The sequence below is a fragment of the Schistocerca nitens genome, chromosome 9, assembly GCF_023898315.1.
Source record: "Schistocerca nitens isolate TAMUIC-IGC-003100 chromosome 9, iqSchNite1.1, whole genome shotgun sequence".
Lineage (NCBI taxonomy): Eukaryota > Metazoa > Arthropoda > Insecta > Orthoptera > Acrididae > Schistocerca > Schistocerca nitens.
Genome location: NC_064622.1, coordinates 342,717,003 through 342,744,467, shown reverse-complemented (window position 1 = coordinate 342,744,467; position 27,465 = coordinate 342,717,003). Strand labels below are relative to the sequence as shown.

Sequence of the window (27,465 nt, the reverse complement as noted above, 5' to 3'; positions counted from 1 at the left end):
GATTTGGTAATGGCCGAATGAGAGGCGATGAGACAAGATAACATCTCTATCAACTCTGAATTCTGTAATTTTACACTTTATGTTAAATATTTTATATTCTCTACTTCCCATAGTGCCAAGATTTTCAGACAACGGATAAGTCAAAATGCTCCAAATTTCTTGCATATTCCCAGTGCTACTGATTACTTTACTTCTGCATTTCTCTAAAATGTTCAACTTTCTCAACTATCTTTACAGGTTCAATCTGTGTTAGCTAGCAATGGGCATTTTTTCAACCTTTCTGCCTCTCATGGCTATATCAATAATGTAATTCTTATAACACAGCAAATCATTCCAATCAACTTCTACTGACAACAATTAGTTACATCTTTCACTACTGCTGTCATAAGCCATATAAAAATTTCTGAAAGAAAATAAAATATGCTGCTTTTCCTTAAATGCATATTTGAACCAAAATCACTGACATACAGCATGTAACTAAAATCCCTTCACAGATTTTGAGGACAAGTTCCTTACAGCAAACGAAGAAAAAAAGGTCTGGTAAACATGGGCTCTGAAAAGCATACCTTAAGAGCTATAAGCACTTGATCATCTTCAGTATTGTGACACACATCTCGTCTTTGCTTTCCAAATTTTGAGATGAGGTAGTAAGGATCAAAATAAAGGAAAAAGGTGCCCATTAAACACAGTCTCTAAAATGCATACCTTAAGAGCTATGAGCATGTGGTCAATAGAAGAGACATGTTTGACAGTAGAGGAAATGAACAAGTGCTCATAATTCTTAAGGTATGCATGTTAGAGTCCATGTTTACACAACTTTATTTCTTGTTTTGGTGTAAGGAACTTGTCCCTAAAGTTTGTAAACAGGAATTAGTTAGACCCGTATTTATAGCCAACTGGATATGAAATTTTCACTGCATTTAATGGAAGAACCTCTATGTTTCGGTTAAGGCCAAAATGAAAAAAAAGAACAAATTCCTTTTAATGAACGTACCAAAATCTGACAGAATGATTTGCAGCAGCAATTGTTACAAAATATTTTGTAGAATTACCGAACAGTGGTTCAGTTTTTTTTTTTTTAATTATTCAGTTTTTGTACTAAAAAGTGTCAATACCACATAATATAAAGTACTCAAACAAGCTGGCTTGATACTTTCAGGAATCTGAAGATGACAATATGCATGCAACATGTTACAACTATATTCACATGCACATTTACCTTGTTCATAAGTTCTGCATATCAGCTTATTCACTACAAAATCTGATTTATCGAGTGGTTAAGTATGATAAAAATGTATAATGCATCACCACAATTAGGTCTTCTGTGTGCAACAACATCAATTGAACATATTGTAACTTCAATAGGCCTATAATGAACTTGAGCACACTACCTTGCACAATAAATACAAATGAAAAGAGTTTGTTTTCAATTTCTGTGTAATTGGTTTACTTCTGGTCATTTTCAGTAGAATTTATGAATAGTTAGATAAGAAACACTTGTACAAAGTCTTCATTATCCTCCTTGAAAAAATGCCGTAAAATACAAGTGTTGGGATATACAAATTTGCACGAGGTATGAATTACTGATCATTGAAAATATGCTATTCTACTGCATGTAACAGAGTACAATACAGTTTTCACCAAAGATGAATTTTTCTTGTAACAGATGAGTGACAGAAAAGAAACTATTTTTGAACCTATAGGTCAGAGTCATTTTACTTAATATAAAATATTTACATGCACAATAAATTTTAGAAATAATATTTACAACAACATGCCTGAAGTACTCTACAAATTAAATATCAGACACATATATACACTTTCTGGTATCTTATCATCTACATTTCTACCAAATATTAGATTCTTTAAATTGTTGCTGGGGGGGAAAAGTGCACATTTGTGGAACAAATTTCACTGTGAAATTCTAACTCTACGTTTTCTACACAAAATTGAATGGTGATTTGCATAACACTAATTGTAAAGCCTCTAGACAGAAAAATGTAAATGCTTCACACAAAGATATTAAGTCCACATAAAGGATCAATGATTCAAAGTTTGACTTTGCCAAGACATCAATAACATAGTATCAAACAGTCAGAGTAAATCTGAACACATTTCCTCTAGCAGCATAACAAGTGCCATTATGGCAAATGAACAGACAATTATATTAAATATAGCTCAACACCATATACATTACTGTAACTCTTTAGTAAAAAGTCATTCAACAATGAATTTTTATTCTGTGAAAATTAGTCCAGATATATTTTACATTCTAAAATGTATAAACTTTTCACATGAGAGAAGCACTACATAAAATATAATTATGTAGCCATATAATAATCAGTGATTCTCTCCATTATCATCTACCATAACAGGTGAAGGATTTTTTTTGCTATTTAACATGTAGCATCAGAACAATTTAATGCCACATACAAAAGCATTTTTAGAGTAATAAACAGCAGAATAACTGCAAGTTAGTGTTATGAAAGTATGATTGGAAAACTTCTATGTAACATAAATGTCTTTTCTTTCTTAAAATTGCTCTACTCAGTTTTCCCCCATCACCACTGGGGAAATAATCTCTGTGATTCAAACAATCATACTTTCTACCAGCACCACTGTCACAGTGAATTCAGCCAACTACTTGCCACATTAAACATCATCACACATTCCTATCAAGCAATGTCAAAAGTGCCCAGTGTAAATTTAAAATGAATGACAGCCTCATTTCCAATTAATGTGATTTCAGTAAGCATTTTTGTACATTTCAGCCTTAATGTCTGTGATAAATATAGTTCATAATATTTAAATTAAAGGAAGGAGTTTCTGACAACTGGAGTTTATACTGTCATTCACTTCATCAACAGTGACAATGTCTGGCAGAAATATATCAATAATATTTTCATTTATGTGAGTGAAAAATATTTTCAACAATACTGTGGTTAATATGAAATAAAATTTCTTGATGCATACATTGACAACTATAAACCAGCAGTGGATCAGGGAAACAGATCTTCAATAACAAATCAATAGAAAAATTATGAAGTTAATTTGAATGCAGTTAAGACAAACTATTCCAAGTTACGAAAGAAATATGTCAAGACTGTTACTGGGAGAAAATGTGATGTGAGGGGTAGAAAGAGGCTAAACTCTATTTTGTTGCAGTTCTGTTGCACATGACCATGTGGAATTTATCTCAGCTCTTCATGTTCTTCACTTCAATTGGTAAATGACAGTGGGGGTAACGTTCAGTCAGCTACCTGAGTGTACACTGGACTGCCAAGATCAAACAACAACAGAAGTTATCGAGGTTCACTTTAATGACAGTTCCATTGCTAGGACATAAAATCAAGAAATTATATTATACTGTATGATACTCTTTGTCAGGAAGTCCAAATTATTGCACCTGGACAGATGGTACCAAAATGCATATGCATTTAGCTAACCAACAGTGATACTGCATGAATGTTGTTAGATGCAAATTATACACACCTGTCCTAGACTCAAACTGTTTTACAATTTTTGGGAAAAAGAATTAAACCTCTAACAAGAGATTTCCAAATTTTCCTTTGGCCTCACATTAGCTATTTTGCTGTAATTCCCTGCACACTCATTCCATATCCAGCCTGTGTGTCTATCCCCTATTCCACACCTCACAACCTTTCAGTCATCTACCTACGTCACTTTTTCATCACTCCTATTGCCTTGAGAGGTGGTCCCCCCCCCCCCCCCCCCTCCTCCCAAACTCACACCAGAAACTACTTCTGATAATTTCAGTTGATTTCTTCTTTTTATTACCTGTTTTCAGTTTGTTATGCACCTTATTGTCTAATAATACAAAAGTGAAGAGACATTTTCTTTATCTTATCATTGTGAACAATAAGTTGGTAAATGCTTTGCCAATTAGGTTACGGCTGTTTATCTTTGTAACCATTAGCATTAAACTGTTTTTTAAATTCCAAGCAACACCGGTTTCATTATTTTGAAAAGCATGTTTGATCCTGCTGAACCAGACACTAGGCACAATACAAACATGGCAATGTACAACTTTAAATTAAAGAGTACAGAAAAGGCAGTGAATTTAATTGAGGCCAAAAAGTCACAGGACATATTATATTGAAGCAATGTGCAAAAAGACTGTTCTGATTTTTTCAAAGAAAAACTATAAGTTTTTCTGCACATTGTTTTCAAATTATTGTACTACTAGCATACAAAATGAAGGAAGATTAGGGTGTAACTTCGAACCAACCATGAGGTCATTAGAGACAGGCAGAAATATACTGTATTGCATGTGTTAAATAAAACAGAACTGAAATGAAAAATGACAAACATAATATAATAAAACAGAAGAGCACAAAGTTAATGTTAATGGAATTATGTGGAATCAATAATGACTATTCTACAATTAAATTTTAGCAAAAAACAGAATCTGTCGCACAGGTACACAAAAGAATGTGTATACTGAACAAACACAGCCTCAAAATAGTATTTGTACTGAAGAGTGTCCCTCTGTACAATGGTAGTGCTACAGAATCTCACCAGAAAAAGACACAACAGTCGTAGAATGAGTGATGTCAACATTATAATTTTTCCTCCAAGTCATTTTACATTGAACACAATTATACCAAGAGTTCTGTTGAGAAAAAGACAAATAGTGTGGAAACAAACTTACTGACCTTTGTACTGCTGTCATGTATACAGAACAAAACCGATAACACAAAATTATGCCAACATTTTACTGCTGGTGTGAAATAAAGGATACAGCACTAAACTTGAGATAGTAGTAAATTGGGGATCACCAATGAGACTGTAATTTCCCCCTTTGGTGCCACCTTTAATTAATAACTGTCATCAAGAAAGATTGTACAACAGAAATAAGATACAGCAATGAAAGCAAGGAATCTTTTAAGAAGTAATGAACCATGCTGATTTGAAATAAACCATTATAAAAAGCTTTGTGCAATGCTGGTGCTATAAGATTCTTGCGTAGTACTAGCAGTTCAATGGAACTTTTGAGTGTAGTGGTACAGCCATCCATATATTTATAGCTGCAGTTTGTGATTTAAAAGCAAATACTACAAAACAATTAAAATATCAGATTAACATGCCAAACAGATTATTTATGATGATCACAAAGGGAAACAATACTACATTGCTGATCATATATATTGCATAGCTTTATGGGCATCCAACACACACAAACCACTGAAACCACCTGATCCACTCAAATAGAGCTATAAATGAAATGAGGTTGATAATTAAATGATATGAATGGATTCAGTCATACACCCATCTGTAGATATAACATAATCCTTACAAAACTTCTGAAATGATATTTCACTGTTCTTATTTTTTCATGTAAAAACACTGAAGCATCTCTGGCCACTGAGGAAGACACTGCGAAAAAATATCACACTTGTAGCAGTACATACAAAACTAGCACTAAAATTAAATCACTTGGCACACATAGCACAGATTTACTGGCCTTCTAACACTACTTGAAGTAACACCTGTAGAAGAATTTACCTGAAGGCAGATTTGTAATTCACAAATCATAAGCAGTAGAACTGTAAAAGGAAACGTTATCTCGGTGCTGTGAAAGAGAGACCTGTAGAAACACTTCTTTGTGTTTACCACTTACATGCACAAGCAACAAACTTGTCGCATTGATTATAAGTTTGGTCAAATGTAATATTGCACAGTTACCAAATGTGAAAGACAGCTGGCATCATAAGGATTCCGATTATTCTGCATATTTTTTTCTAAGATAATTTTCAAGACACAGTTATTCTTTAAACACAACTAAAGAAATAAGAAAGTTTCACAGCACTATTTTAACACCAGTGATTATCCAGTTAGTGCAAGAACTGAAAGTACCATAGTGTCTTTACAGAATATGAAAAACACACAGAGAAGTGTGGTTATCAAATGAGAAAATGAAAACATTGTTCTTTACATGAGTTTTTACTGTTGACTTCTTGTGTTTCGGAGTAACACTAAAATAAATTTTACCATTCTTGATTTGTGATAACACCAATCAAGCAGAACAATGCACTGAATAAAGTACTTCAACTTCTTAAAACATTTTTAAACGTCAAAACCATTTAAGCATGTTCACATATTCTACAATTCTGTAGCTTTCCTTTTTTAAATTAGTAGCTGCTTTATATTCTCAGTCATGAATACTGAGTTTTACAATTGGATAATATCTATGACACTCACATATGTATAAACTGTAACAAAAAACATCAAATAAAAAAAATTACAAAAAATAATTAGATAAATAAAGTACTTCTATGATCAATAATGGCAAGCTATGACATAAGAAACTTGTAACTGTGACACTATCAAACAAATGATTCTTTCACTCATTCAAATAAACAATACTAGCACTCAGTCTCTCTCTCTCTCTCTCTCTCTCACACACACACACACACACACACACAAAGTAACAAGGGGAAAATGTTCCAGTACAAAGAGTACTCCCATAAATGAAAAAATACATTCTACCAGAGCATAGGTTAATGTGCCTTAAAAATGAGAAAAATATCTGAGTAATTCACACGACAAATACAAAGAATACTCTGATAATATCATGTTCCATTTTATATGGAACTGTCTCTTACTAAACAATTTATGACGTCTTTTTTGTGACATACAATAAAACAAGTATAAGAAACACACAACACTTTTTACACGTAACAAACTTCGTATAAATAATTATGCACACAATTATACAAAATGTCTGCACTGCAATATCAGCAATTACTGCTGTGCCGTATGAAAGTTCATGTAACAGAGCAATTCAATACTGGATGACTGGCTGAAAAAAGGTAAATTTCTCGATGCCAGAATACCCTGCAGTGTCCATTATTATTCCTCCAACTATGCGCATGTAGTCTAAATAAGTGTATATACAAATAAAATAAGCATAGTGAGGAAACTATCTTCTAAGGAACATTAAATAGGTCTCTAATGCTTGGCATTAGTGGTACAGACTGCAGCAAGAATACTGTTAGACACTATTACTATTCAGAAATATTAATGAACACTTCAGTGATGGCATCCGACAAAAGCAATGTTCAGTTGCATTCTCACTAAGAAGTAACAATTATAAATACATTCTTGGCAGAGACAGTGCTGTGTCAAAACTTGTACAAGTTATAAAGTGTGGGGAAAATTGTCCAGTCTTTCCAAAATGTCACATTTCAGATCTGTATATTAAAAAGAATATTACAAAATTTCAGAAGAGAAAACAGTTAAAGCTCAAGAATAGTAATGGCACATGAAGTCCATGCGCAAAGTATAACTGCCTTCTAACAGAAAGGAATGCATAAATATTTTCTGTAATATTTTCACTATGTTTAATCTGTAAAACTTCATTCTTCAGATTAGCTGCAAAGATAAATTCTCTTCTTTGAAACAATACCTTTCTTTCAAAATCACATCTCTTTGTGCGGCCTCTCTTTTATTTCCCATTCCTCTAACCAGAAAGATGATGCTAAAATACCTGTAACATTTTTATATTATAAACACATAATAAAAGTGAGCTATCATTATATAGTAAATTGATTACAAGAGTGAAACATCATTATATAATGAACAGATCAGAAAAGTGAATCACCATTATGGAACAAAAATGTAACTGGCAGATAATGACTTTAAAAACACATACAAATTAATAAATATGAATGTAACATCCAGAGATACTGAAGTTCAAAATGCAAGATAGAACATGAACTCTAACAAACAAATAGTGCAGAACGCCATTTGCAGTCTTATAATTTTTGAAGCCAAATATTAATGACAATTGAAGCATATGTATGACTGTGAAATGCCACTGAAATGACAGGCAGTACAGAAAGAAAGAAAGATAATAACTCCGCAGCCATGGAGAGTGAGTGCTAAATGTCTTCAATCTTTTAAATGTTGCCTGCAATGCATACAACAGTACACACTTAGTCATAAACAAGAAGAAATGTAATTGTGGAAAGATGAAAATACCTGGCAAAAAATCAAGTCAATATCTAGTCTCATTATAAAATGACAAATACAGCCTGAAGTCTATTAATACATCAGCTGCAATACCTCTTCTCATTATGTGCCTTTATGAATTAAATCTTGCAGGCCACCTGCGTAAAGTTAATGAGCAGTTGTATCAGGTATCTGTGGAGAGGCCAGACTAACCCATGGTTCCTGAGACGGACAGTAGTTTTTCAGTAACTGCTTGGGCAACAATCTGGATGATTGACTGATCTGGTCTCGTAACATTAACCAACATGTTGGTAGCCTTCCTGTGCTGGTACTATGAATGGCTGAAAGCAAGGCAAAGCTACAGCCACCCCCCCCCCCCTTTCCCTCTCCTCTTCCCAAGGTATGCAGCTCTGTACAGGGGTTTAATGATGATGGCGTCCTCTTGGGTAAAGTATTCAGGACGTGAAATACATCCTCATTCAGATCCCTGGGTGGAGACTACTCAGGAGGATATCCTCCAGAAAAACAAAACTGACATTCAAATGGGTTGGAGAATGGAATGTTAGATTCATTAATCAGGTAAATAGGTTACAGAATCTGAAAAGGAAAATGGACAGACCGAAGTTCGATACGGTGGGATGAATTGATTGTGAATGGATTATTGTAATCAAGGTGGTCAAGAAACCATCAACCACCACTGTAATACAAGTTTATATGCTAATGAAGATCTGGGAAGAATGTACGATGAGATAAAGGAACTTATTCAGATGATTAAAGGATATGAAAATTTAACTGTGACGGGTGACTGAAATTCAGCAGTAGAGAAGAAAGAGAACGAAAACCAGTAGGGGAACATGGACTGGGGGAAAGGAATGGAAGAGGAAGGTGTCTGGTAGAATTTTGCAAGCACAGAGCATAATTTAATAATCACTAACACCTGGTGTAATCATCATGAAAGTAGGTTGTATATGAGGGAAAGTTCTGTGAACCTTTCAAGGTTTCACATTGATTATATAATAGTAAGACAGTCTTCAAAACCAAATTTTAAACTGTAAGCAATTTCCAGGAACAGATGTGGACTCTGAACATAATTTATTGGTTATGAACAGCAGACTAAAACTGAAGAGGTAACAAAAAAGTAGGGATCTCAGGACCAGAGGTTGTTGAGAGTTTTGGAGGGAGCATTAAGCAACTCTGGATTGAAACGGGGGGAAGGAACGCAATAGGAAACAAACGGGTAGCTCTGAGGGATGAAAATGGTGGCAGCAGAGGATTAGACATGTAAAAAGAGAAGGCCCAGTACAAATCACTGAATAACTCATAAGAAACTGAATCTAGAAAATATAAAAATGCAGGAAATAAAGCAGGTGAAATGGAATAAGATTGTCATAATGTGCCAAATGGCTAAGCAGGAATGACTAGAAGACAAATGCAAGGATGTAGAAATAAGCATAACTAAGGGAAAGATAAGATTGCTGCCTATATGACATTACACAGACCTTTGGAGGAAAGAGAAGCAACTGTATGGATTCCAAAAGCTCAGATGGTAAGCCAATGCTAAGCAAAGAAGGTAAAGCTGAAAGGTGGTAAGAGTATGTCGAGGGTCTACACAAGGCGAACGTACTTAAAAACCACATTATAGGAACAGAAGGTGAAGGTAACAAAGGTGATATGACAATGTGAGAAGAATTTGGCACAACACTGGAAGACCTAAGTGAAAGCAAGGCCCCTGGAGTAGACAACATTCTCTCAGAATTACTGAAATCCCTGGGAGAGCCAGTCACAGCAAAAATTATTCCACCTGAGGTGCAATACATACGAGACAGACAAAACACGTTTCAACTTCAGGAATAATGTAATAATTCCAATTCTAAAGAAGGCAGGTGTTGGTAGGTGTGAATACTACCAAACCAGTCATGGTTGCAAAACACTGACATGAATAATTTAGAGGAGAATGGATAAACCGGTAGAGGCTGACCTTAGTGAAGATCAGTTTTACTGTTTCCTACATGCAATCTGCCACTAATATAGATTGTTGCCACAGGTTGCTGAATTGCAGGCCTGTCGATGTCACATAATCGAGAAACAAACAGAACAGACCAGACCAACATCAACAGCAAGCTGTTGTCACAAGAAACTACGGCAGCCTACACTGCAACCTGCAGCACCCCTGTCAATGACAAGGATCTTGTTTATTGCTAATAGGGGGTATGAGAATCAAAGCACTACTCGCACTTGCCAGGTCACATGCCCACAAAAAGGCTGCACCATATTCCTCTGCCGCCACAGCATTTATGCTGCTTCACTCACTCAGTGAGCCAGTTCAGTTCGAGCCACCAAACCAGAACTAATACAGATGCTGACTCAGGATCGAGCTGTAACTGCCAATCCAGGACCACTTCACCTGCTTCGTCCTCCTGAGCAATCAGCTGGCCGACAACAAGCCTTCACCTTGTCGACTATCGTCTCGGAGGACTCCCAGCTTCTGACTTGGTGTAGAACTGCCACATAGACTTTACAGATGTGTATCCCAGACAGTAGTCCAGCCTGTGGCCTGTCTGCAGACAGACATTAGACTATCATTCACAGTGATTGTGTTTCCATCAAGACACCTAACCGTCATCAAATAACTACCTGAGAGTAGCTGTGTTACTAAATACTAAAATCCCTGTTGTGCTTTTTAGTATCTAATGCGACAGCAGCCCAATTAACTAGTGCAGTGTGTGTATTTATGCTGTGCCTAATAAAGCCCATAGTGTTACTTGTCTATTTGGATGCTCATTCTTTCTACATGCACCATGGTCTGGTCACTTCAAATTTGGGTTTCAAAGTTGATGATGATGATGATGATGATGTTTGGTTTGTCGGATGTTCAGCTGCATGGTCATCAGTGCCCTTACACATTCCCAACCTGAGCACAATCCAATCTCGCCACTTTTCATGAAAGATGATGGAATGATGAGGACAAAACAAACACCCAGTCCCTGGGAGGGAGGGGGGGGGGGAGGGGGGTGGTTTCAAACAACTATAGAAATAGGCAAGATAATACTTCCCCTACGGCTGACCTTACAAGACAGGTAGAAGAAAGGCAAAGCCTACATTCACTATATTTGTAGATTTAGAAAAAGCTTTTGACAGTGTGGAATGGATTACAGTCTTTGAAATTTTGAATGTAGCAAAGATAAAATACAGGGAGCATACGGTTATTTACAACTTGTACAGAAACAGAATGCAGTTATGTGTTGAAGGACATGAAAGGAAAGCAGTGGTTGATGAGGACTGCAGCCTACACTCAATGTTATTCAATCTGTACACTGAGCAAGTAGTAAAGAAAACTGAGGACAACTTTGGAAATTAAAGTTCAGAAAGAAGAAATAAAAACATAGCAATTTGCCAATGACACTTTAATTTCATATCAAGTACACCAACCACCAACAGTACCTCCACTTCACACACTCCATGTTAAAAAGTCTCCTCCTTATAGCCTCACCACCTCTAGATGCCACACCTGCAGAGGAAAGCAGTTATTATCAAAATATGCTGAAAACTTTACCAGAGGCTTTATTGACAGACAATATCCTAATCAACTCATCCATTAACATCTATCTCGTGCCATCTCCTCTTCTGACACCAGTAAACCTGTTAACTAGTTGCCAAACAGTACTCCTCCGATCATCCAGTATCAACTTGATCTTGAAAAGCTCAACCACATCCTTCAATATGGCTTCAACAACCTCTCGTTGTGGACTGTGATGAGGGATAGCCTACCCAAAATACTATCCATATCACCAAAGGTCTGCTGCCCACCCAACCTACACAATATTCTTATCCATCACAATATGGTAACCCACAGGTCATTCCTTTGACAAGCCAAGTGTAAGACCTGTCTCATACACCCATCCACCACTTCCCACTCCAGTGCAATCCCACTCCCAATACCTTAACTCATGTGTCATTCCCTCGTGAACAACTCAGGTACAACACCTGCCCCCACCCACTGCCACCTACCACAGTCTAGTCGAAGGCATTTACTACATATTAAACGGCAGGCCACTTGTGAAACTACCATGTTATGTAACAGATGTGCTGCAATTATTGTGGAGCATTCTATGTGGGCATGACATGTAGCTAACTGTCTACTTGCATGAATGCCAACTGCCAAACTGTGGCAAACAGCAAACTTGGTCCTCTAGTTGCCAAGCATGCTGCACACTACAACACACATGCAAACATTCCAAATGCCAAATCTGACATTTGTCAAGAGAATGAAAAAAAAACTATGTATCTCTGTTTATACATAAATGATTTGTATTTAAAAAATTGAGAAGGTTTTTTTTGATACAATTAAATTATGGTGTTCAATGCATCACCACAAAAAATGAGACAAATTATATATTAAATACTTCATTAGGAACATTCTAAGTACCATAACTGACTAGGTCTCAATGACAATAAGAAAGTTTCTACAAGTTGGTTCATGCAAAGAAGAAAACAGCACTATTTATTTACACAAATAATGCTGTTACAAACTGAGAGGTTCATATTCAGATGGCTGTTTACAGTTATATTACATTTGTTGTTGTTTACATTGGTGTTGGCTGTGTTTTTTGGAACACCTAATGTAAACAACAACAAATGTAATACAAACATGAACAGCCATCTGAAGATGAACCTGCCAGGATGGAAAAGGTATTGGTGCTACTTGTGTAAATAAAAAGCATTATTAACAGTGGCTGATTGCTGTTTTCTTCTTTGCAAGCTTGACAGAAAAGCAGGAAGAAAGTTTTTGTTCCAAGTGCCATTAGTACTGAGGAACTGCAGTTTATTTGTGGTGCTACACGAACAGAAATATAGCATCAGATTTTTAACTATTAGAAATATAGTCAGCAAAAACCATTTCTCATATTTCTTAAATTTCAGAACTCCACAAAGAAGCATATTTGGCACAAAGAACAGAAATATAGCATCATATTTTTAACTATTAGAACTATAGTCAACAAAAACCATTTCTCACATTTCTTAAATTTCAGAACTCCACAAAGAAGCATATTTGGCACGAAGACCATGCACCATCTACTAAAACATGTTTAAAAGACATTCTCTATGATTTGGCACCTGGAGACTTTCTCTGTGATTTGACACCTGGATTATATCTAGGTACATGCAACAGAATATCGAGAACACAATGGCATGGAAAATATGTTTTATGGAAAAATGCCGATGTTTTACATTTTCACTTTTCAAATGACGCTAACAGCTGCATCACTATGTGGTTGGGAATTGTCTTTCCAGCATATCCTGCACTCTCACAGTACCTCTGACCTAAATTCTGCTAACCTATTTTCCACTGCCTCACCTCACCTTTTTCCTTTTATCTTCCATCACATTTTTTGCTTTTAGGAAGCTTTAATTGTCGACTGCTAGTAATAGTGTTCCATAGACTTCGTGTTTGTTTTGAATACAGTCAGAGACAGTCCGTTTAGTCAGCCATAGTGCCAGTCGTGTCAGTGTCGTCGTAACTGCCGTCTGCTTCACGTCTGCTGTGCAGCGAGCTACATTAATTCAAGTATGAACTGTATTTTTCTTACTTGTCACTTCTTCGGTGTGTTTTTGCTTTTAGGAAGCTTTAATTGTCGAATGCTAGTAATAGTGTTCCATAGATTTCGTGTTTGTTTCGAATACAGTCAGAGAGAGTCCCTTTAGTCAACCGTAGTGCCAGTAGTGCTAGTGTTTGTTTTCAATACAGTCTAGAGACAGGTAGTGCTATTTTCATTGTTTTCTACAAGAAGTGTCTAGCAACCACAGTTTAGTCAACAATCAGCCACGTTTAGTCTAGTTAAAAGTTGATTAACTCTCTACAGTAAATTGATTTCTTAGGATGGATAGGATGTGTGACTGCTGTGTACGGACACAGGAGGAGCTGGCCACTGTTCGTGAAAAGCTGAGCATGTTGATGGCCGCGGTCAGCCGTCTTCAGGCTGCTGCCTCGGAGTGTAGCGGCAGTGGGGACTCTGGTGGGTCACATAGTACACCCCAGGTGTTACATGCTTCACCCAATGCCCTGCTGTCGAGACATCTTCATGGGTACCGGGCGCGGTTGGGCCACCCTCTCCCTAAGGGGAGTGGCGGGTTCAGCGGCATTCACGGCGCACGAGGCGGAAGGTCAATGTGGAGGCTGGCTGTGTGGCATCGCCCGCTCTGCCTGTGAGTGGACGTGTGGCCGCTCCTTTAGGAAGGTCCGAGCAGGCACACGGGGGGAGGGGTTTATTAGTTATTGGGAGCTCCAACGTTAGGCGGGTGATGGAGCCCCTTAGGGAAATAGCAGAAAGGTCGGGGAAGAAGGACAGTGTTCACTCTGTCTGCTTGCCGGGGGGTCTCATCCGAGGTGTGGAGGAGGCCCTGCCGGCGGCGATAGAGAGCACTAGGTGCACCTGACTGCAAATTGTTGCTCATGTCGGCACCAATGACTCCTGCCGTCTGGGTTCAGAGGTCATCCTCAGTTCATACAGGTGGTTGGCGGAATTGGTGAGGGCGGAAAGCCTCGCTCGTGGTGTGGAATCTGAGCTAACTATTTGTAGTATCATTCCCAGAACCGATCGCGGTCCTCTGGTTTGGAGCCGAGTAGAAGGCTTAAACCAGAGGCTCAGACGATTCTGCGGAGATCTGGGGTGCAAATTTCTCGACCTCTGCTATTGGGTGGAGAAATGTAGGGTCCCCCTGAATAGGTCAGGTGTGCACTACACACCGGAAGCGGCTACAAGGGTAGCAGAGGACGTGTGGAGTGCACATGTGGGTTTTTTAGGTTAGAGAATTCCCTCCCTAGGCCCAACAAGACACCTCCTGAAACGTGGCAAAGTAGGAGTAGGCAAAATGCAACAGGGAATAACAATATTAATGTGCTAATAGTAAACTGCAGGAGCGTCTATAGAAAGGTCCCACAACTGCTCTCATTAATAAACGGTCACAACGCCCATATAGTACTAGGGACAGAAAGTTGGCTGAAACCAGATGTAAACAGTAATGAAATCCTAAACTCAGATTGGAATGTATACCGCAGAGACAGGCTGGACAGTGAAGGGGGAGGCGTGTTTATAGTGATAAGAAGTGCAATAGTATCGAAGGGAATTGACGGAGATCCGAAATGTGAAATAATTTGGGTGAAGGTCACGGTTAAAGCAGGCTCAGACATGGTAATTGGATGTCTCTATAGGCCCCCTGGCTCAGCAGCTGTTGTGGCTGAGCACCTGAAGGATAATTTGGAAAATATTTCGAGTAGATTTCCCCACCATGTTATAGTTCTGGGTGGAGATTTTAATTTGCCGGATATAGCCTGGGAGACTCAAACGTTCATAACGGGTGGCAGGGACAAAGAATCCAATGAAATTTTTTTAAGTGCTTTATCTGAAAACTACCTTGAGCAGTTAAACAGAGAACTGACTCGTGGCGATAACATATTAGACCTTCTGGTGACAAACAGACCCGAACTATTTGAAACAGTTAACGCAGAACAGGGAATCAGCGATCATCGATGATTTCACCCGTAAATAGAAATATTAAAAAAGGTAGGAAGATTTTTCTGTTTAGCAAAAGTGACAAAAAGCAGATTACAGAGTACCTGATGGCTCAACACAAAAGTTTTGTCTCAAGTACAGGTAGTGTTGAGGATCAGTGGACAAAGTTCAAAACCATCGTACAATATGCGTTAGATGAGTATGTGCCAAGCAAGATCGTAAGAGATGGAAAAGAGCCACCGTGGTGCAACAACTGAGTTAGAAAACTGCTGCGGAAGCAAAGGGAACTTCACAATAAACATGAACATAGCCAAAGCCTTGCAGACAAACAAAAATTACGCGAAGCGAAATGTAGTGTGAGGAGGGCTATGCGAGAGGCGTTCAATGAATTCGAAAGTAAAGTTCTATGTACTGACTTGGCAGAAAATCCTAAGAAATTTTGGTCTTATGTCAAAGCGGTAGGTGGATCAAAACAAAATGTCCAGACACACTGTGACCAAAATGGTACTGAAACGGAGGATGACAGACTAAAGGCCGAAATACTAAATGTCGTTTTCCAAAACTGTTTCACAGAGGAAGACTGTACTGTAGTTCCTTCTCTAGATTCTCGCACAGATAACAAAATGGTAGATATCGAAATAGACGACAGAGGGATAGAGAAACAATTAAAATCGCTCAAAAGAGGAAAGGCCACTGGACCTGATGGGATACCAGTTCGATTTTACACAGAGTACGCGAAAGAACTTGCCCCCCTTCTTGCAGCGGTGTACCGTAGGTCTCCAGAAGAGCGTAGCGTTCCAAAGGATTGGAAAAGGGCACAGGTCATCCCCGTTTTCAAGAAGGGACGTCGAACAGATGTGCAGAACTATAGACCTATATCTCTAATGTCGATCAGTTGTAGAATTTTGGAACATGTATTATGTTCGAGTATAATGACTTTTCTGGAGACTAGAAATCTACTCTGTAGGAATCAGCATGGGTTTCGAAAAAGACGGTCATGCGAAACCCAGCTCGCGCTATTCGTCCACGAGACTCAGAGGGCCATTGACACGGGTTCACAGGTAGATGCTGTGTTTCTTGAATTCCACAAGGTGTTCCATACAGTTCCCCACAGTTGTTTAATGAACAAAGTATGAGCATATGGACTTTCAGACCAATTGTGTGATTGGACTGAAGGGTTCCTAGATAACAGAATGCAGCATGTCATTCTCAATGGAGAGAAGTCTTCCGAAGTAAGAGTGATTTCAGGTGTGCCGCAGGGGAGTGTCACAGGACCGTTGCTATTCACAATATACATAAATGACCTTGTGGATGACATCGGAAGTTCACTGAGGCTTTTTGCAGATGATGCTGTGGTGTATCGAGAGGTTGTAACAATGGAAAATTGTACTGAAATGCAGGAGGATCTGCAGCGAATTGATGCATGGTGCAGGGAATGGCAATTAAATCTCAATGTAGACAAGTGTAATGTGCTGCGAATACAGAGAAAGATAGATCCCTTATCATTTAGCTACAAAATAGCAGGTCAGCAACTGGAAGCAGTTAATTCCATAAATTATCTGGGAGTACGCATTAGGAGTGATTTAAAATGGAATGATCATATAAAGGTGATCAACGGTAAAGCAGATGACAGACTGAGATTCATTGGAAGATTCCTAAGGAAATGCAATCCGAAAACAAAGGAAGTAGGTTACAGTACGCTTATTCGCCCACTGCTTGAATACTGCTCAGCAGTGTGGGATCCGTACCAGATAGGGTTGATAGAAGAGATAGAGAAGATCCAATGGAGCGCAGTGCGCTTTGTTACAGGATCATTTAGTAATTGCGAAAGTGTTACGGAGATGATAGATAAACTCCAGAGGAAGACTCTGCAGGAGAGACGCTCAGTAGCTCGGTACGGACTTTTGTTAAAGTTTCAAGCAGTATATTGCTCCCTCCTACGTATATCTCGCGAAGAGACCATGAGGATAAAATCAGAGAGATTAGAGCCCACACAGAAGCATACCAACAATCCTTCTTTCCACGAACAATACGAGACTGGAATAGAAGGGAGAACCGATAGAGGTACTCAGGGTACCCTCCGCCACACACCGTCAGGTGGCTTGCGGAGTATGGATGTAGATGTAGATGTAGATGTAGATGTAGACCACTCCTTCTCTGTCCAGACTCCTTCTCCCACCACTCTTCCTCCTCCCCCATGGAGGTATATGCTCCCTCCTCCCTCTCGCTCTGTCTTTTCCGCTCCTACCTTGCACTATCGTGTTACCCCCTCCTTGGCTCATGCATTCTTCCCTACCCCCTCCCCACATCCATCAGCCCAAGTAATTGCTCTTTAATAATTAGTGTTGTCACAGCCACAATAGTGTCTGTTTGGGTACCTGTGCATGAAAAGTGAGGGTTGGAAGCTAGTTAATATTGCATTTTTATAATAGGAAAGTTCTGCTAGAATGTAAATAATTTAGAAATACAGGAGGCCACTCCTCAAATAACAGAAACATTGAGTCACTGACAGGGAGACAAAAAAGAGAAAGAAAACTTTCGACTTTTGGAATAAATACTTTCTTGAGGTAGAGTACTAACAAACAAAAGCAAGGAAGTGGGCGCGCGATATGCACATGCACGTACCCCCACACAGTGCTGACTATGCGACACAGACCGGACCCACCAAGTTTTCCTTCTCTTTTGTGTGTGCCTGTCAGTGACTCAACACTTCTTTACAAAAAGTTCAGTGATTGAAAGAGATTCAGTGTTCATTCTACAGTGGTCCATATATCACACAAGAAATCCAGTTAATGCAAAATACATGCAAAATTTACAGTGTAATGCCAGTCACCTTCATGACCTGTATTGAAGAAAACAACTGCACATGCAACATTCAGTACTGTAGAAGAAAGCATTGACTGACGAAACATGTGAATTAGTTCAAAACGCAGTCACAGGGTGACCACTTTGACAAGTTCATGATTCTTTTGTTGCAATCTGACTTGAAGAGAATTATGCGTAGGATACCAATTCATCTGAAAACATCTTCTGTGGAAGTTTGTGTGTGCCTGTTTCAGTTGTCATGTCAGTATCCTCACAGAATCTACAAAGGCTGGTGTACTATTTGCATAAGAGCACAAGGCACTCAAGGATGTGACAACAACACATTTATCATTTAACTACTTAAATCACACAAGAACGAAGAAGTTAAGTACATCAAGCAGGTAAAGTCTGTTCACACAGAGGACACAGATCAGACAGTATTGAAAGAAAAGAATATACACTGTCTGACAAAGCATCCAGATGACATCGTCAGATGTCAGTGTAACTCTGTACACGTACATACGATCAGTGGGGACGCAAACTATCAGAACTGCAATTCCTTGTGACGAGTAGAGTGGCCACCAGCGTGTGTTAGTGTTATTGTTTAGTGATATAATCAGCGCCGGTACGGTATACGAGGGGCACGAACTGCATCAGATGTCGAGTCACCACTGTGAACGTCACGAAGGTACTGTGCACTCGTGTGAGACCGCACTGTCGGCCAGAGTGGCAAAAGGGCCTCACTGTGGGCCTCTATTTGGCCAGCTATTGTGCAATATCCAGAATTTCAGGGCATTCAGATGTGACAGTGGACTGTACGAGAACACAAGGTAGGCACACTTGTCGTCACGTTTCTAGTCAATCACGTCTGACCGCCACAAGTGCTAATCGCTGTGTAATTCATTGAGTACACTGTAACCTCTCATATTTGCACTTGCTGTCTAAGAATAAGTAATGCTGTGTAGTTCCACACACTGGTCAGTGACTAGTAGTAGCCGAACTAGGGAATTATCATTATATGTGTAGGCTGTCATTAATACAACATAAACAGATTTTTATTTATTTTATTTATTTATTTATTTATTGTTCCATGGGACCAAATTAAGGAGAAGTCTCCATGGTCATGGAACGAGTCAATACATGAAATTATAACACGATAGTAGAAACAGATAAAATGAAATATAAAAAACATATTCAGGCAACAAGTCGTAAGTTTAAATAAAGAAAATCAACAATGTAACACTGGAATTTGCTTAATTTTTTAGCTCTTCCACGAGCTCCTCGACAGAATAGAAGGAGTGAGCCATGAGGAAACTCTTCAGTTTAGACTTAAAAGAGTTTGGGCTACTGCTAAGATTTTTGAGTTCTTGTGGCAGTTTATTGAAAATGGATGCAGCAGAATACTGCACTCCTTTCTGCACAAGAGTCAAGGAAGTGCATTCCACATGCAGATTAGATTTCTGCCTAGTATTAACTGAGTGAAAGCTGCTCACTCTTGGGGATAGGCTAATATTGCTAACAACAAACGACATTAAATAAAATATATACTGTGAGGGCAATGTCAAAATTCCCAGACTTTTGAATAGGGGTCGACAAGAGGTTCTCGAACTTACACCACATACAGCTCGAACAGCCCGTTTTTGAGCCAAAAATACCCTTTTTGAATCAGAAGAATTACCCCAAAAAATAATACCATATGACATAAGCGAATGAAAATATGCGAAGTAGACTACTTTTCGTGTTGAGCTGTCACTTGTTTCAGATACTGTTCTAATGGTAAATAAAGCAGCATTTAGTTTCTCAACAAGATCCTGGACATGGGCTTTCCACAACAGCTTACTATCTATCCGAATGCCTAGGAACTCGAACTGTTCCGTCTCGCTTATAATATGCCCATTCTGTCTGATCAAAATATCGGTTCTTGTTGAATTGTGAGTTAGAAACTGTAAAAACTGAGTCTTACTGTGATTTAGCATCAAATTATTTTCCACAAGCCACGAACTTATTGGATTGGTGCCACGATCAGGAAATCCGGACTGCAGACGAAGTGAGTTGCAATGTATTCGGCAATTTTCAACGAACAGCAGTTTCGCACTACCTCAGACGATTATCGTCAGCAAGTATAGCGACAACCTGGGTAGAGTACCCATTCTTCCACAGTTTTGCAGAAATACAGTGGTATTACACCTGGCATCACGGCGTCTGGAGTCATCGGGTACAACTTCAGGTCACGGCTGGTAGTGATCGAGGAAACTCTGATGACACAATGGTACACCGGGACATCCTATGCCCTCACATTTTGCCTCTGATGTGGCAGTATAGTGGTGCCATTTTTTGACAGGACGATGCTCGTCCAAATGTGGTACGTCTCTATGAAGTTGAGGTACTCCTACGGCCGGCAAGCTATCTACATCTGTCCCCAATAGAAAATGTGTGTGGCCAGGCCCAGTGGCAGTATGCAGGACATCGAGACCAGTTATGGTCGCTGTGTGCCAAAGTGCCTCGAGAGGCTACTACAGCTTTATGACACCCGTACCAACTGTATCATTGTGCACATCCAGGCAGAGGAAGCACAATGTCCTACTAGTAAGTGAGCTTGTAATGCAAAGTTCTTTGTAAATCTGACTCAATTTTGTAATCGCTGAATTAATATCACAAACCACCATAACCCAAAAGTTTCATTTCATTTACTTCTCCTTTTCTGAGCACTTCACATTTTTTATCAGGCAACGAACATGAAACAGGGATGTCTGTAACATCTGAATACATTAAATAAACTGTGTACATATAGTAGGCTCCTGTTTTCCACCTGAATGGCCTTCCTGCGCACCATTAATCCTGAAAGATTTACCGTGTGGCATTACAAGACAATCAGCATAATAATACAGATGCTTTACATGTAACACATTAACAAAATCCGACATTATTATCCTTTCTAATTGCTGTTTGAATCCATCATGTTTCTTATTAATGCTAGATAAACTTTCATTCATTTTTACACCACATACTTTTGAAGGACGGCTTCCAAAATGTAGTGCTCTCTGAAAAAGACTTTTAGTCCATTTCACTGTTTCCAGTACAGTGAAACCTATATTTATCCTGTTGAAAGTAATTTATAGACACCAATATTTGTCATGTTTTATGTTATAACTTGATTCTTTAATTTTTGAAGTGCAATACAATGTCCAGGAGTACTTTTGAAAGTAAGGATACATCAGGATGAAAATTTTACTAATGGAGGCTTTAAAGTTAACATAATGTAAGAAACATGTACACTAGATTTGTATCTGCAGAGGCACGTCAATGCTGTTAAACAACGCTGTCAGCATAAGATACAGAATGGGCCGACGGTGGCTTGACAACAAGCTGAGGAACTGAACCCTGCAAGTGGAAATCAAAACTTATTGTGTGATGGGAGGCAGAAAGTCCGAAATTGTGTAGAGATGTACACAGAATTAAACAGAACAGACATCTGGTGCAGGTGGCTGATGACCGAGCACATAGAAAATGCATACGACTCAAGGTGCCATGCGGGGTCTGTGGTTGTTGGATTTGATTGGATTGTTTGAGGGAAGAGACCAAACAGCGAGGTCATCGGTCTCATTGGATTCGGGAAGGATGGGGAAGGAAGTCGGCCAGGCCCTTTCAAAGGAACCATCCCAGCATTTGCCTGGAGCAATTTAGGGAAATTGCTGAAAACCTAAATAAGGATGGCCGGACGCAGTATTGAACCGTCGTCCTCCCAAATGCGAGTCCAGCGTCTGTGGTTGTTGAACATAGCATTACGAGGTGCATTCAAGTTCTAAGGCCTCCGATTTTTTTTCTAATTAACTACTCACCCAAAATCAATGAAACTGGTGTTACTTCTCGACGTAATCGCCCTGCAGACGTACACATTTTTCACAACGCTGACGCCATGATTCCATGGCAGCGGCGAAGGCTTCTTTAGGAGTCTGTTTTGACCACTGGAAAATCACTGAGGCAATAGCAGCACGGCTGGTGAATGTGCGGCCACGGAGAGTGTCTTTCATTGTTGGAGAAAGCCAAAAGTCACTAGGAGCCAGGTTAGGTGAGTAGTGAGCATGAGGAATCACTTCAAAGTTTTTATCATGAAGAAACTGTTGCGTAACGTTAGCTCGATGTGCGGGTGTGTTGTCTTGGTGAAACTGCACACGCGCAGCCCTTCTCGGACGTTTTTGTTGCAGTGCAGGAAGGAATGTGTTCTTCAAAACATTTTCGTAGGATGCACCTGTTACCGTAGTGCCCTTTGGAACACAATGGGTAAGAATTACACCCTCGCTGTCCCAGAACATGGACACCATCATTTTTTCAGCACTGGCAGTTACCCGAAATTTTTTGGTGGCGGTGAATCTGCGTGCTTCCATTGAGCTGACTGGTGCTTTGTTTCTGGATTGGAAAATGGCATCCACGTCTCATCCATTGTCACAACCGACGAAAAGAAAGTCCCATTCATGCTGTCGTTGCGAGTCAACATTGCTTGGCAACATGCCACACGGGCAGCCATGTGGTCGTCCGTCAGCATTCGTGGCACCCACCTGGATGACACTTTTCGCATTTTCAGGTCGTCATGCAGGATTGTGTGCACAGAACCCACAGAAATGCCAACTCTGAAGGCAATCTGTTCAACAGTCATTCGGCGATCCCCCAAAACAATTCTCTCCACTTTCTCGATCATGTCGTCAGACCGGCTTGTGCGAGCCCGAGGTTGTTTCGGTTTGTTGTCACACGATGTTCTGCCTTCATTAAACTGTTGCATCCACGAACACACTTTCGACACATCCATAACTCCATCACCACATGTCTCTTTCAACTGTCGATGAATTTGAATTGGTTTCACACCACGCAAATTCAGAAAACGAATGATTGCACGCTGTTCAAGTAAGGAAAACGTCGCCATTTTAAGTATTTAAAACAGTTCTCATTCTCGCCGCTGACGGTACAATTCCATCTGCCGTACGGTGCTGCCATCTCTGCGATGTATTGACAATGAACGCGGCCTCATTTTAAAACAATGTGCATGTTTCTATCTCTTTCCAGTCCGGAGAAAAAAAATCGGAGGCCTTAGAACTTGAATGCACCTCGTACATCTGCCCCACCTGGCTTACTATCGCCTGCATGTTAACATTTCTATCAGCATGTCTGCCCATGCCACAAGTCGTATTTGCCTCCCATGGCAGCTGTCCACACAATTCTGCCACAGTAATTACACCAGCTTATCTGCCTGCATCGCGATGTCTGCTGATGAGGATACTAAATCCCTCTCCCCTGAAAAGTTAACGTAACACTGAAAATGGCCTGGCTTTGGCCACCACCTCCTCTGCAGAACCTGGAAGAGTGGCAGAGACCCAGTCAGTGGACCAGCCACCAATGCAGACAATGCCGATGCCGCCAGAGCGGTAGAAGGCCAAGGAGGTGGAGGCAACAGTCGATCTAGTGGCAATGGCGGATGGGGGGGCAAATCCGATGGCTAGGGGGGAGAGGAGGCACAAGAGAATGGCATGTTGAAGTCCATGGACTCTACATTGGGAGGCACAGGAGCAAGCCTCGCTGGGGCACTACACCTCAGGTGAAGGGAGGGGGGTGATGGGGGAGGAGGGGCAGTGAAGGGTTCAAGGGGGCAGCAATGGGAAAGCACACTGCTGCAATTGTGAACGACATTGTGACTAACCGTACCACCTGGCTGACTGGAAGACCATATTGTGATGACCTGACTATGTGCAGGCATAACTGATTTGCATGACACCTCACCTGCTCTCAACTGACATCCACCACAAACAACCGCCAACCTTTGTCACCCACAATGACACTCGGCAGCTCTCCCTGCTGCTGGACTAAGACCTGCTCCAAACAGCAATCCCAGGGGAAAATACAATGAGCCATGGGTGGTCTGCAGTATGCAGCTTGAGGCAAAACTGTACCAATGCCATACTGGGACATGTCACATGCCAGGAATTAAGGGTTTAACCAGTGTAAAAGAAGCTAAACAGGGAGCAAAGCACAAACACTGCTCGAATGACTGAAAAGCTCATTGAAAATCCACAGACCAGACAAACTTAACATCCTATGTGTGAAGCCAGTTAAGAGGGTGGCAGATACTTGCAGCCTTGGAAATGAACTTAGCATAATACAAAATCTTGCCCAAAACAGACCGGAGCTCTTTCAGTTTCTTGGTAGCGGGCAGACTGACGGCAGCTTTGATGTGTTTGTCCATAGCGATGACACCACATATGCTAAGCACCCCCCCCTCCCCCCTCCCCCCCAAAAAAAGAAAGAAAAGGCAGATGAGATTCCAAAAGGCAAGCGAGTAAACTGGTAAAGTCCACAGAGGGTGCTGAGTTCCAAGAAAGCTCAAGAACCAATGGAAACTACAAGTATGTATTGTGAATGTAACTCGTGAAAAATAATGGTCCATACAGAAACTTCACCAACTCATTTGGCAGAAGAATTGCATATGATTCTGTGACACACTGCGCAATGACCATCTGTCTAAAATCACCGCAAAGATGCACGGCATCACTAGGCTTCTGAATCACCATCAAAGGGGTGGCCTATTGACTGAATGAAACAGGAGAAATGAGGTCCTGATCCTGCCAACACTGCAATGCAGTCTCTATCTTGTTGTGCATGGAGAAGGGAATGGGTTGGGGGCGACAAAATTTAAGCACTGCTGACAGCGTAAGAGAAATGTGGACCTCAAAATTTTCTGACCAGCCCAATTTATTCTTGAACAGCTGGTTGTTTGACTGTAGTAAGGAGCCCAAATCCAGAAAAGGAACCAATTGAGACACTAAATGGACTATGTCAACTATCTGGAAGCAAAAAACAGAAAATGCTTCTACCTCAAAAATATTTTTCTGGAGACTCAGGCACCGAACCGACCACCAAAGGAGGCAACAATGAATTGACCATTATAATTTAAGTTACCATTCCACATTCTTACATGATTTACTATACAACACATCCTGATATAATGGCTGCTGAACACCAGACAGCCCAAGAGCCTGTGCGTATCTAAGCTAATGAGCTACTCTAGTATCCATCTGAAATTCAATCATGTGCCTATTTACTACCAACATCAGCAAAATACACAGAGAAACCCGTGTGGGATGTTGTAGACAGTGAAAACACAGGGGCATCTGATGACTGATGGCTCAGCAACTGTCACAAACCAATGTTCAATGGCACATCAGATGGGGTACCTCACACATGGCCTCCACATGCGGGCAATCATGGAAAACATGTACCAAAAGATAATTGGGGCAGGACTGCTGGTTCACTCAATGAGCACAAGGCAAGCAACATCACGGACCTTACACTTTTGGAGGGAATTTTGACAAGTCAATGGATGCAAACCCATCAAACTCGACACTGCTTACAGACAGCACTATGATGCCTTTGAACCAGAATCATCAACAGCATCAACACATGGTAACCTGGCTACAGGGAAGGCCACCTGGGGCAAAGGGGGCTGTTTACCATGTTTACCTAATTGCACCACCAGCCAATTGTTGGAAAGGTCATCCCTTGCCACTGCTGTAAGCTTATATGGTTCCGCAATCTGGACAAAGTTCAAATAGCAAGTCTGCAAATAAGGCAACACATTTGGGGCACTTTTAAGTTACACTTGCATACAGACTCTCTGCAAATTGGTGATCCAGGCAACGTATGACTGTTCGAGACCATTGTAGTGCGGGTTAAACTGCAACCAAGACACCAACACACAGGTTTGATGTCCTAAAGCAACCAATAAAATTTGCCAAAGAGGAGTTTCTTGGGATCAGCGGAGGGCTTCAAATTTTGCACATCATCATACAACACCACGCTGCAGCACAATAACATGGCAGTTTTGTTGACTGGATTGATGATATGCCCTTCCTAGCAGTGCAGCAAGAACCAGTGGAGCTAACTAATTTTTCCATTTGTCCATAGACTTGTTGAAACTGGGAACAGTGTTCGACGTGGGCAAGCAAACTGCACATCAGCTGCCTCGCCCACCACCTGAGTGGCATTTTCTGCATTCTGGTTTAGCAGTGCCTGCATCTGCTCATGCTACTGCTGCTGTTCCTTCTGTAGGTACAACTGTATCTGCCAGTATGTATAAATTCCATGTCCATAGTGGCACACAGTTAATATTATGAAAGAGGAAGAAAAAAGTAGAAGCATTACGTGTGTAAGAATGTCCTTCGTTGCCACTTCAGCACTTGTACAAGTGTGAGAATGCCACTCAGCAATACTGTCAGCAATGGTATTAAACAGGCCGAGAGTTACTTGACAACAAGCAAGGGAACAGCACCCCCCGAGAGGAAATGAATATTTGCCATCTGAGTCAACCTATGGGGAAATAGGAAGTCTGTAATTATATAGATGTATGCACAAGGATAAACACAACACATGGCTGGTATGGATGGCCGATGACTTAGCACATGGAAGCGGCAACTGGCCTGAGGCACAAGGTGAGATCCACGGTTGTTAACTCTGAGTTAGAACTGCCCCGTCTGGTTTACTGTCATCTGCAGGTAAACACTTCCACCAGAGGGTCTGCCCACACCACATGTTGCATGCTCCCACCATGGCACTTGTCCACACAATTCCACTGCAATAACCATGCCAGCTCATCTGCCTCCAGTGCAGTGTCAACTGGCAGGGACAGCAACCACAATGCAAAATAAAAAAAAACTACATATGTTTCAGATTTGTATTAATTCAAATGACTAACAATCAATTTCTTTTTTGTATCTAATACTTATCAATCCCACAGACAATGATAAGCTTTAATTATTACAGTCAGTTAAGAGTAACATTTAAACTGAAAAATTTGGGGCAGTCCTGAGAACAATGGTGTTCAGTTTTTCAAAATCAAGTAGCAATCAATAAAAATATTCTTGATTTATGTCTGGACTATTTTAATACTATTATGCAGAACTACTACGAATTACAGCCCTAAAAATGTCAAAGCAGAGTATGTGTAACAACCAGAAGGACATATAAATGAATAATGTGTATTGGAAGTATCACATAACAGTTTGTAATTGATTAGAAAGTCAGTGTGAAGAAAGAAAGAAAGAAAGAAAGAAAGAGAGAGAGAGAGAGAGAGAGAATGTCTGGAATGCAATGTTCTTCCTAAGCCATATGGTGAACTGAAAAAACAGCAAGA

The 27,465-nt window shown here is 40.1% G+C and overlaps 1 protein-coding gene across 2 annotated transcripts in view; it reads right to left on the bottom strand.

Moving 5' to 3' along the window:
• Nucleotides 1–7,154: 7,154 nt before the first annotated feature.
• Nucleotides 7,155–27,465, bottom strand: part of LOC126203207 (CUE domain-containing protein 2) — a 102,331-nt gene continuing 82,020 nt past the window's right edge. Inside the window, exon 8 of one of the 2 annotated variants that reach the window (XM_049937451.1) lies at nt 7,155–7,510. The gene's annotated coding sequence lies outside the window, so the exon portion shown is untranslated. The remainder of the gene's footprint in view (nt 7,511–27,465) is intronic. The other variant, XM_049937450.1, reaches the window with a different exon arrangement.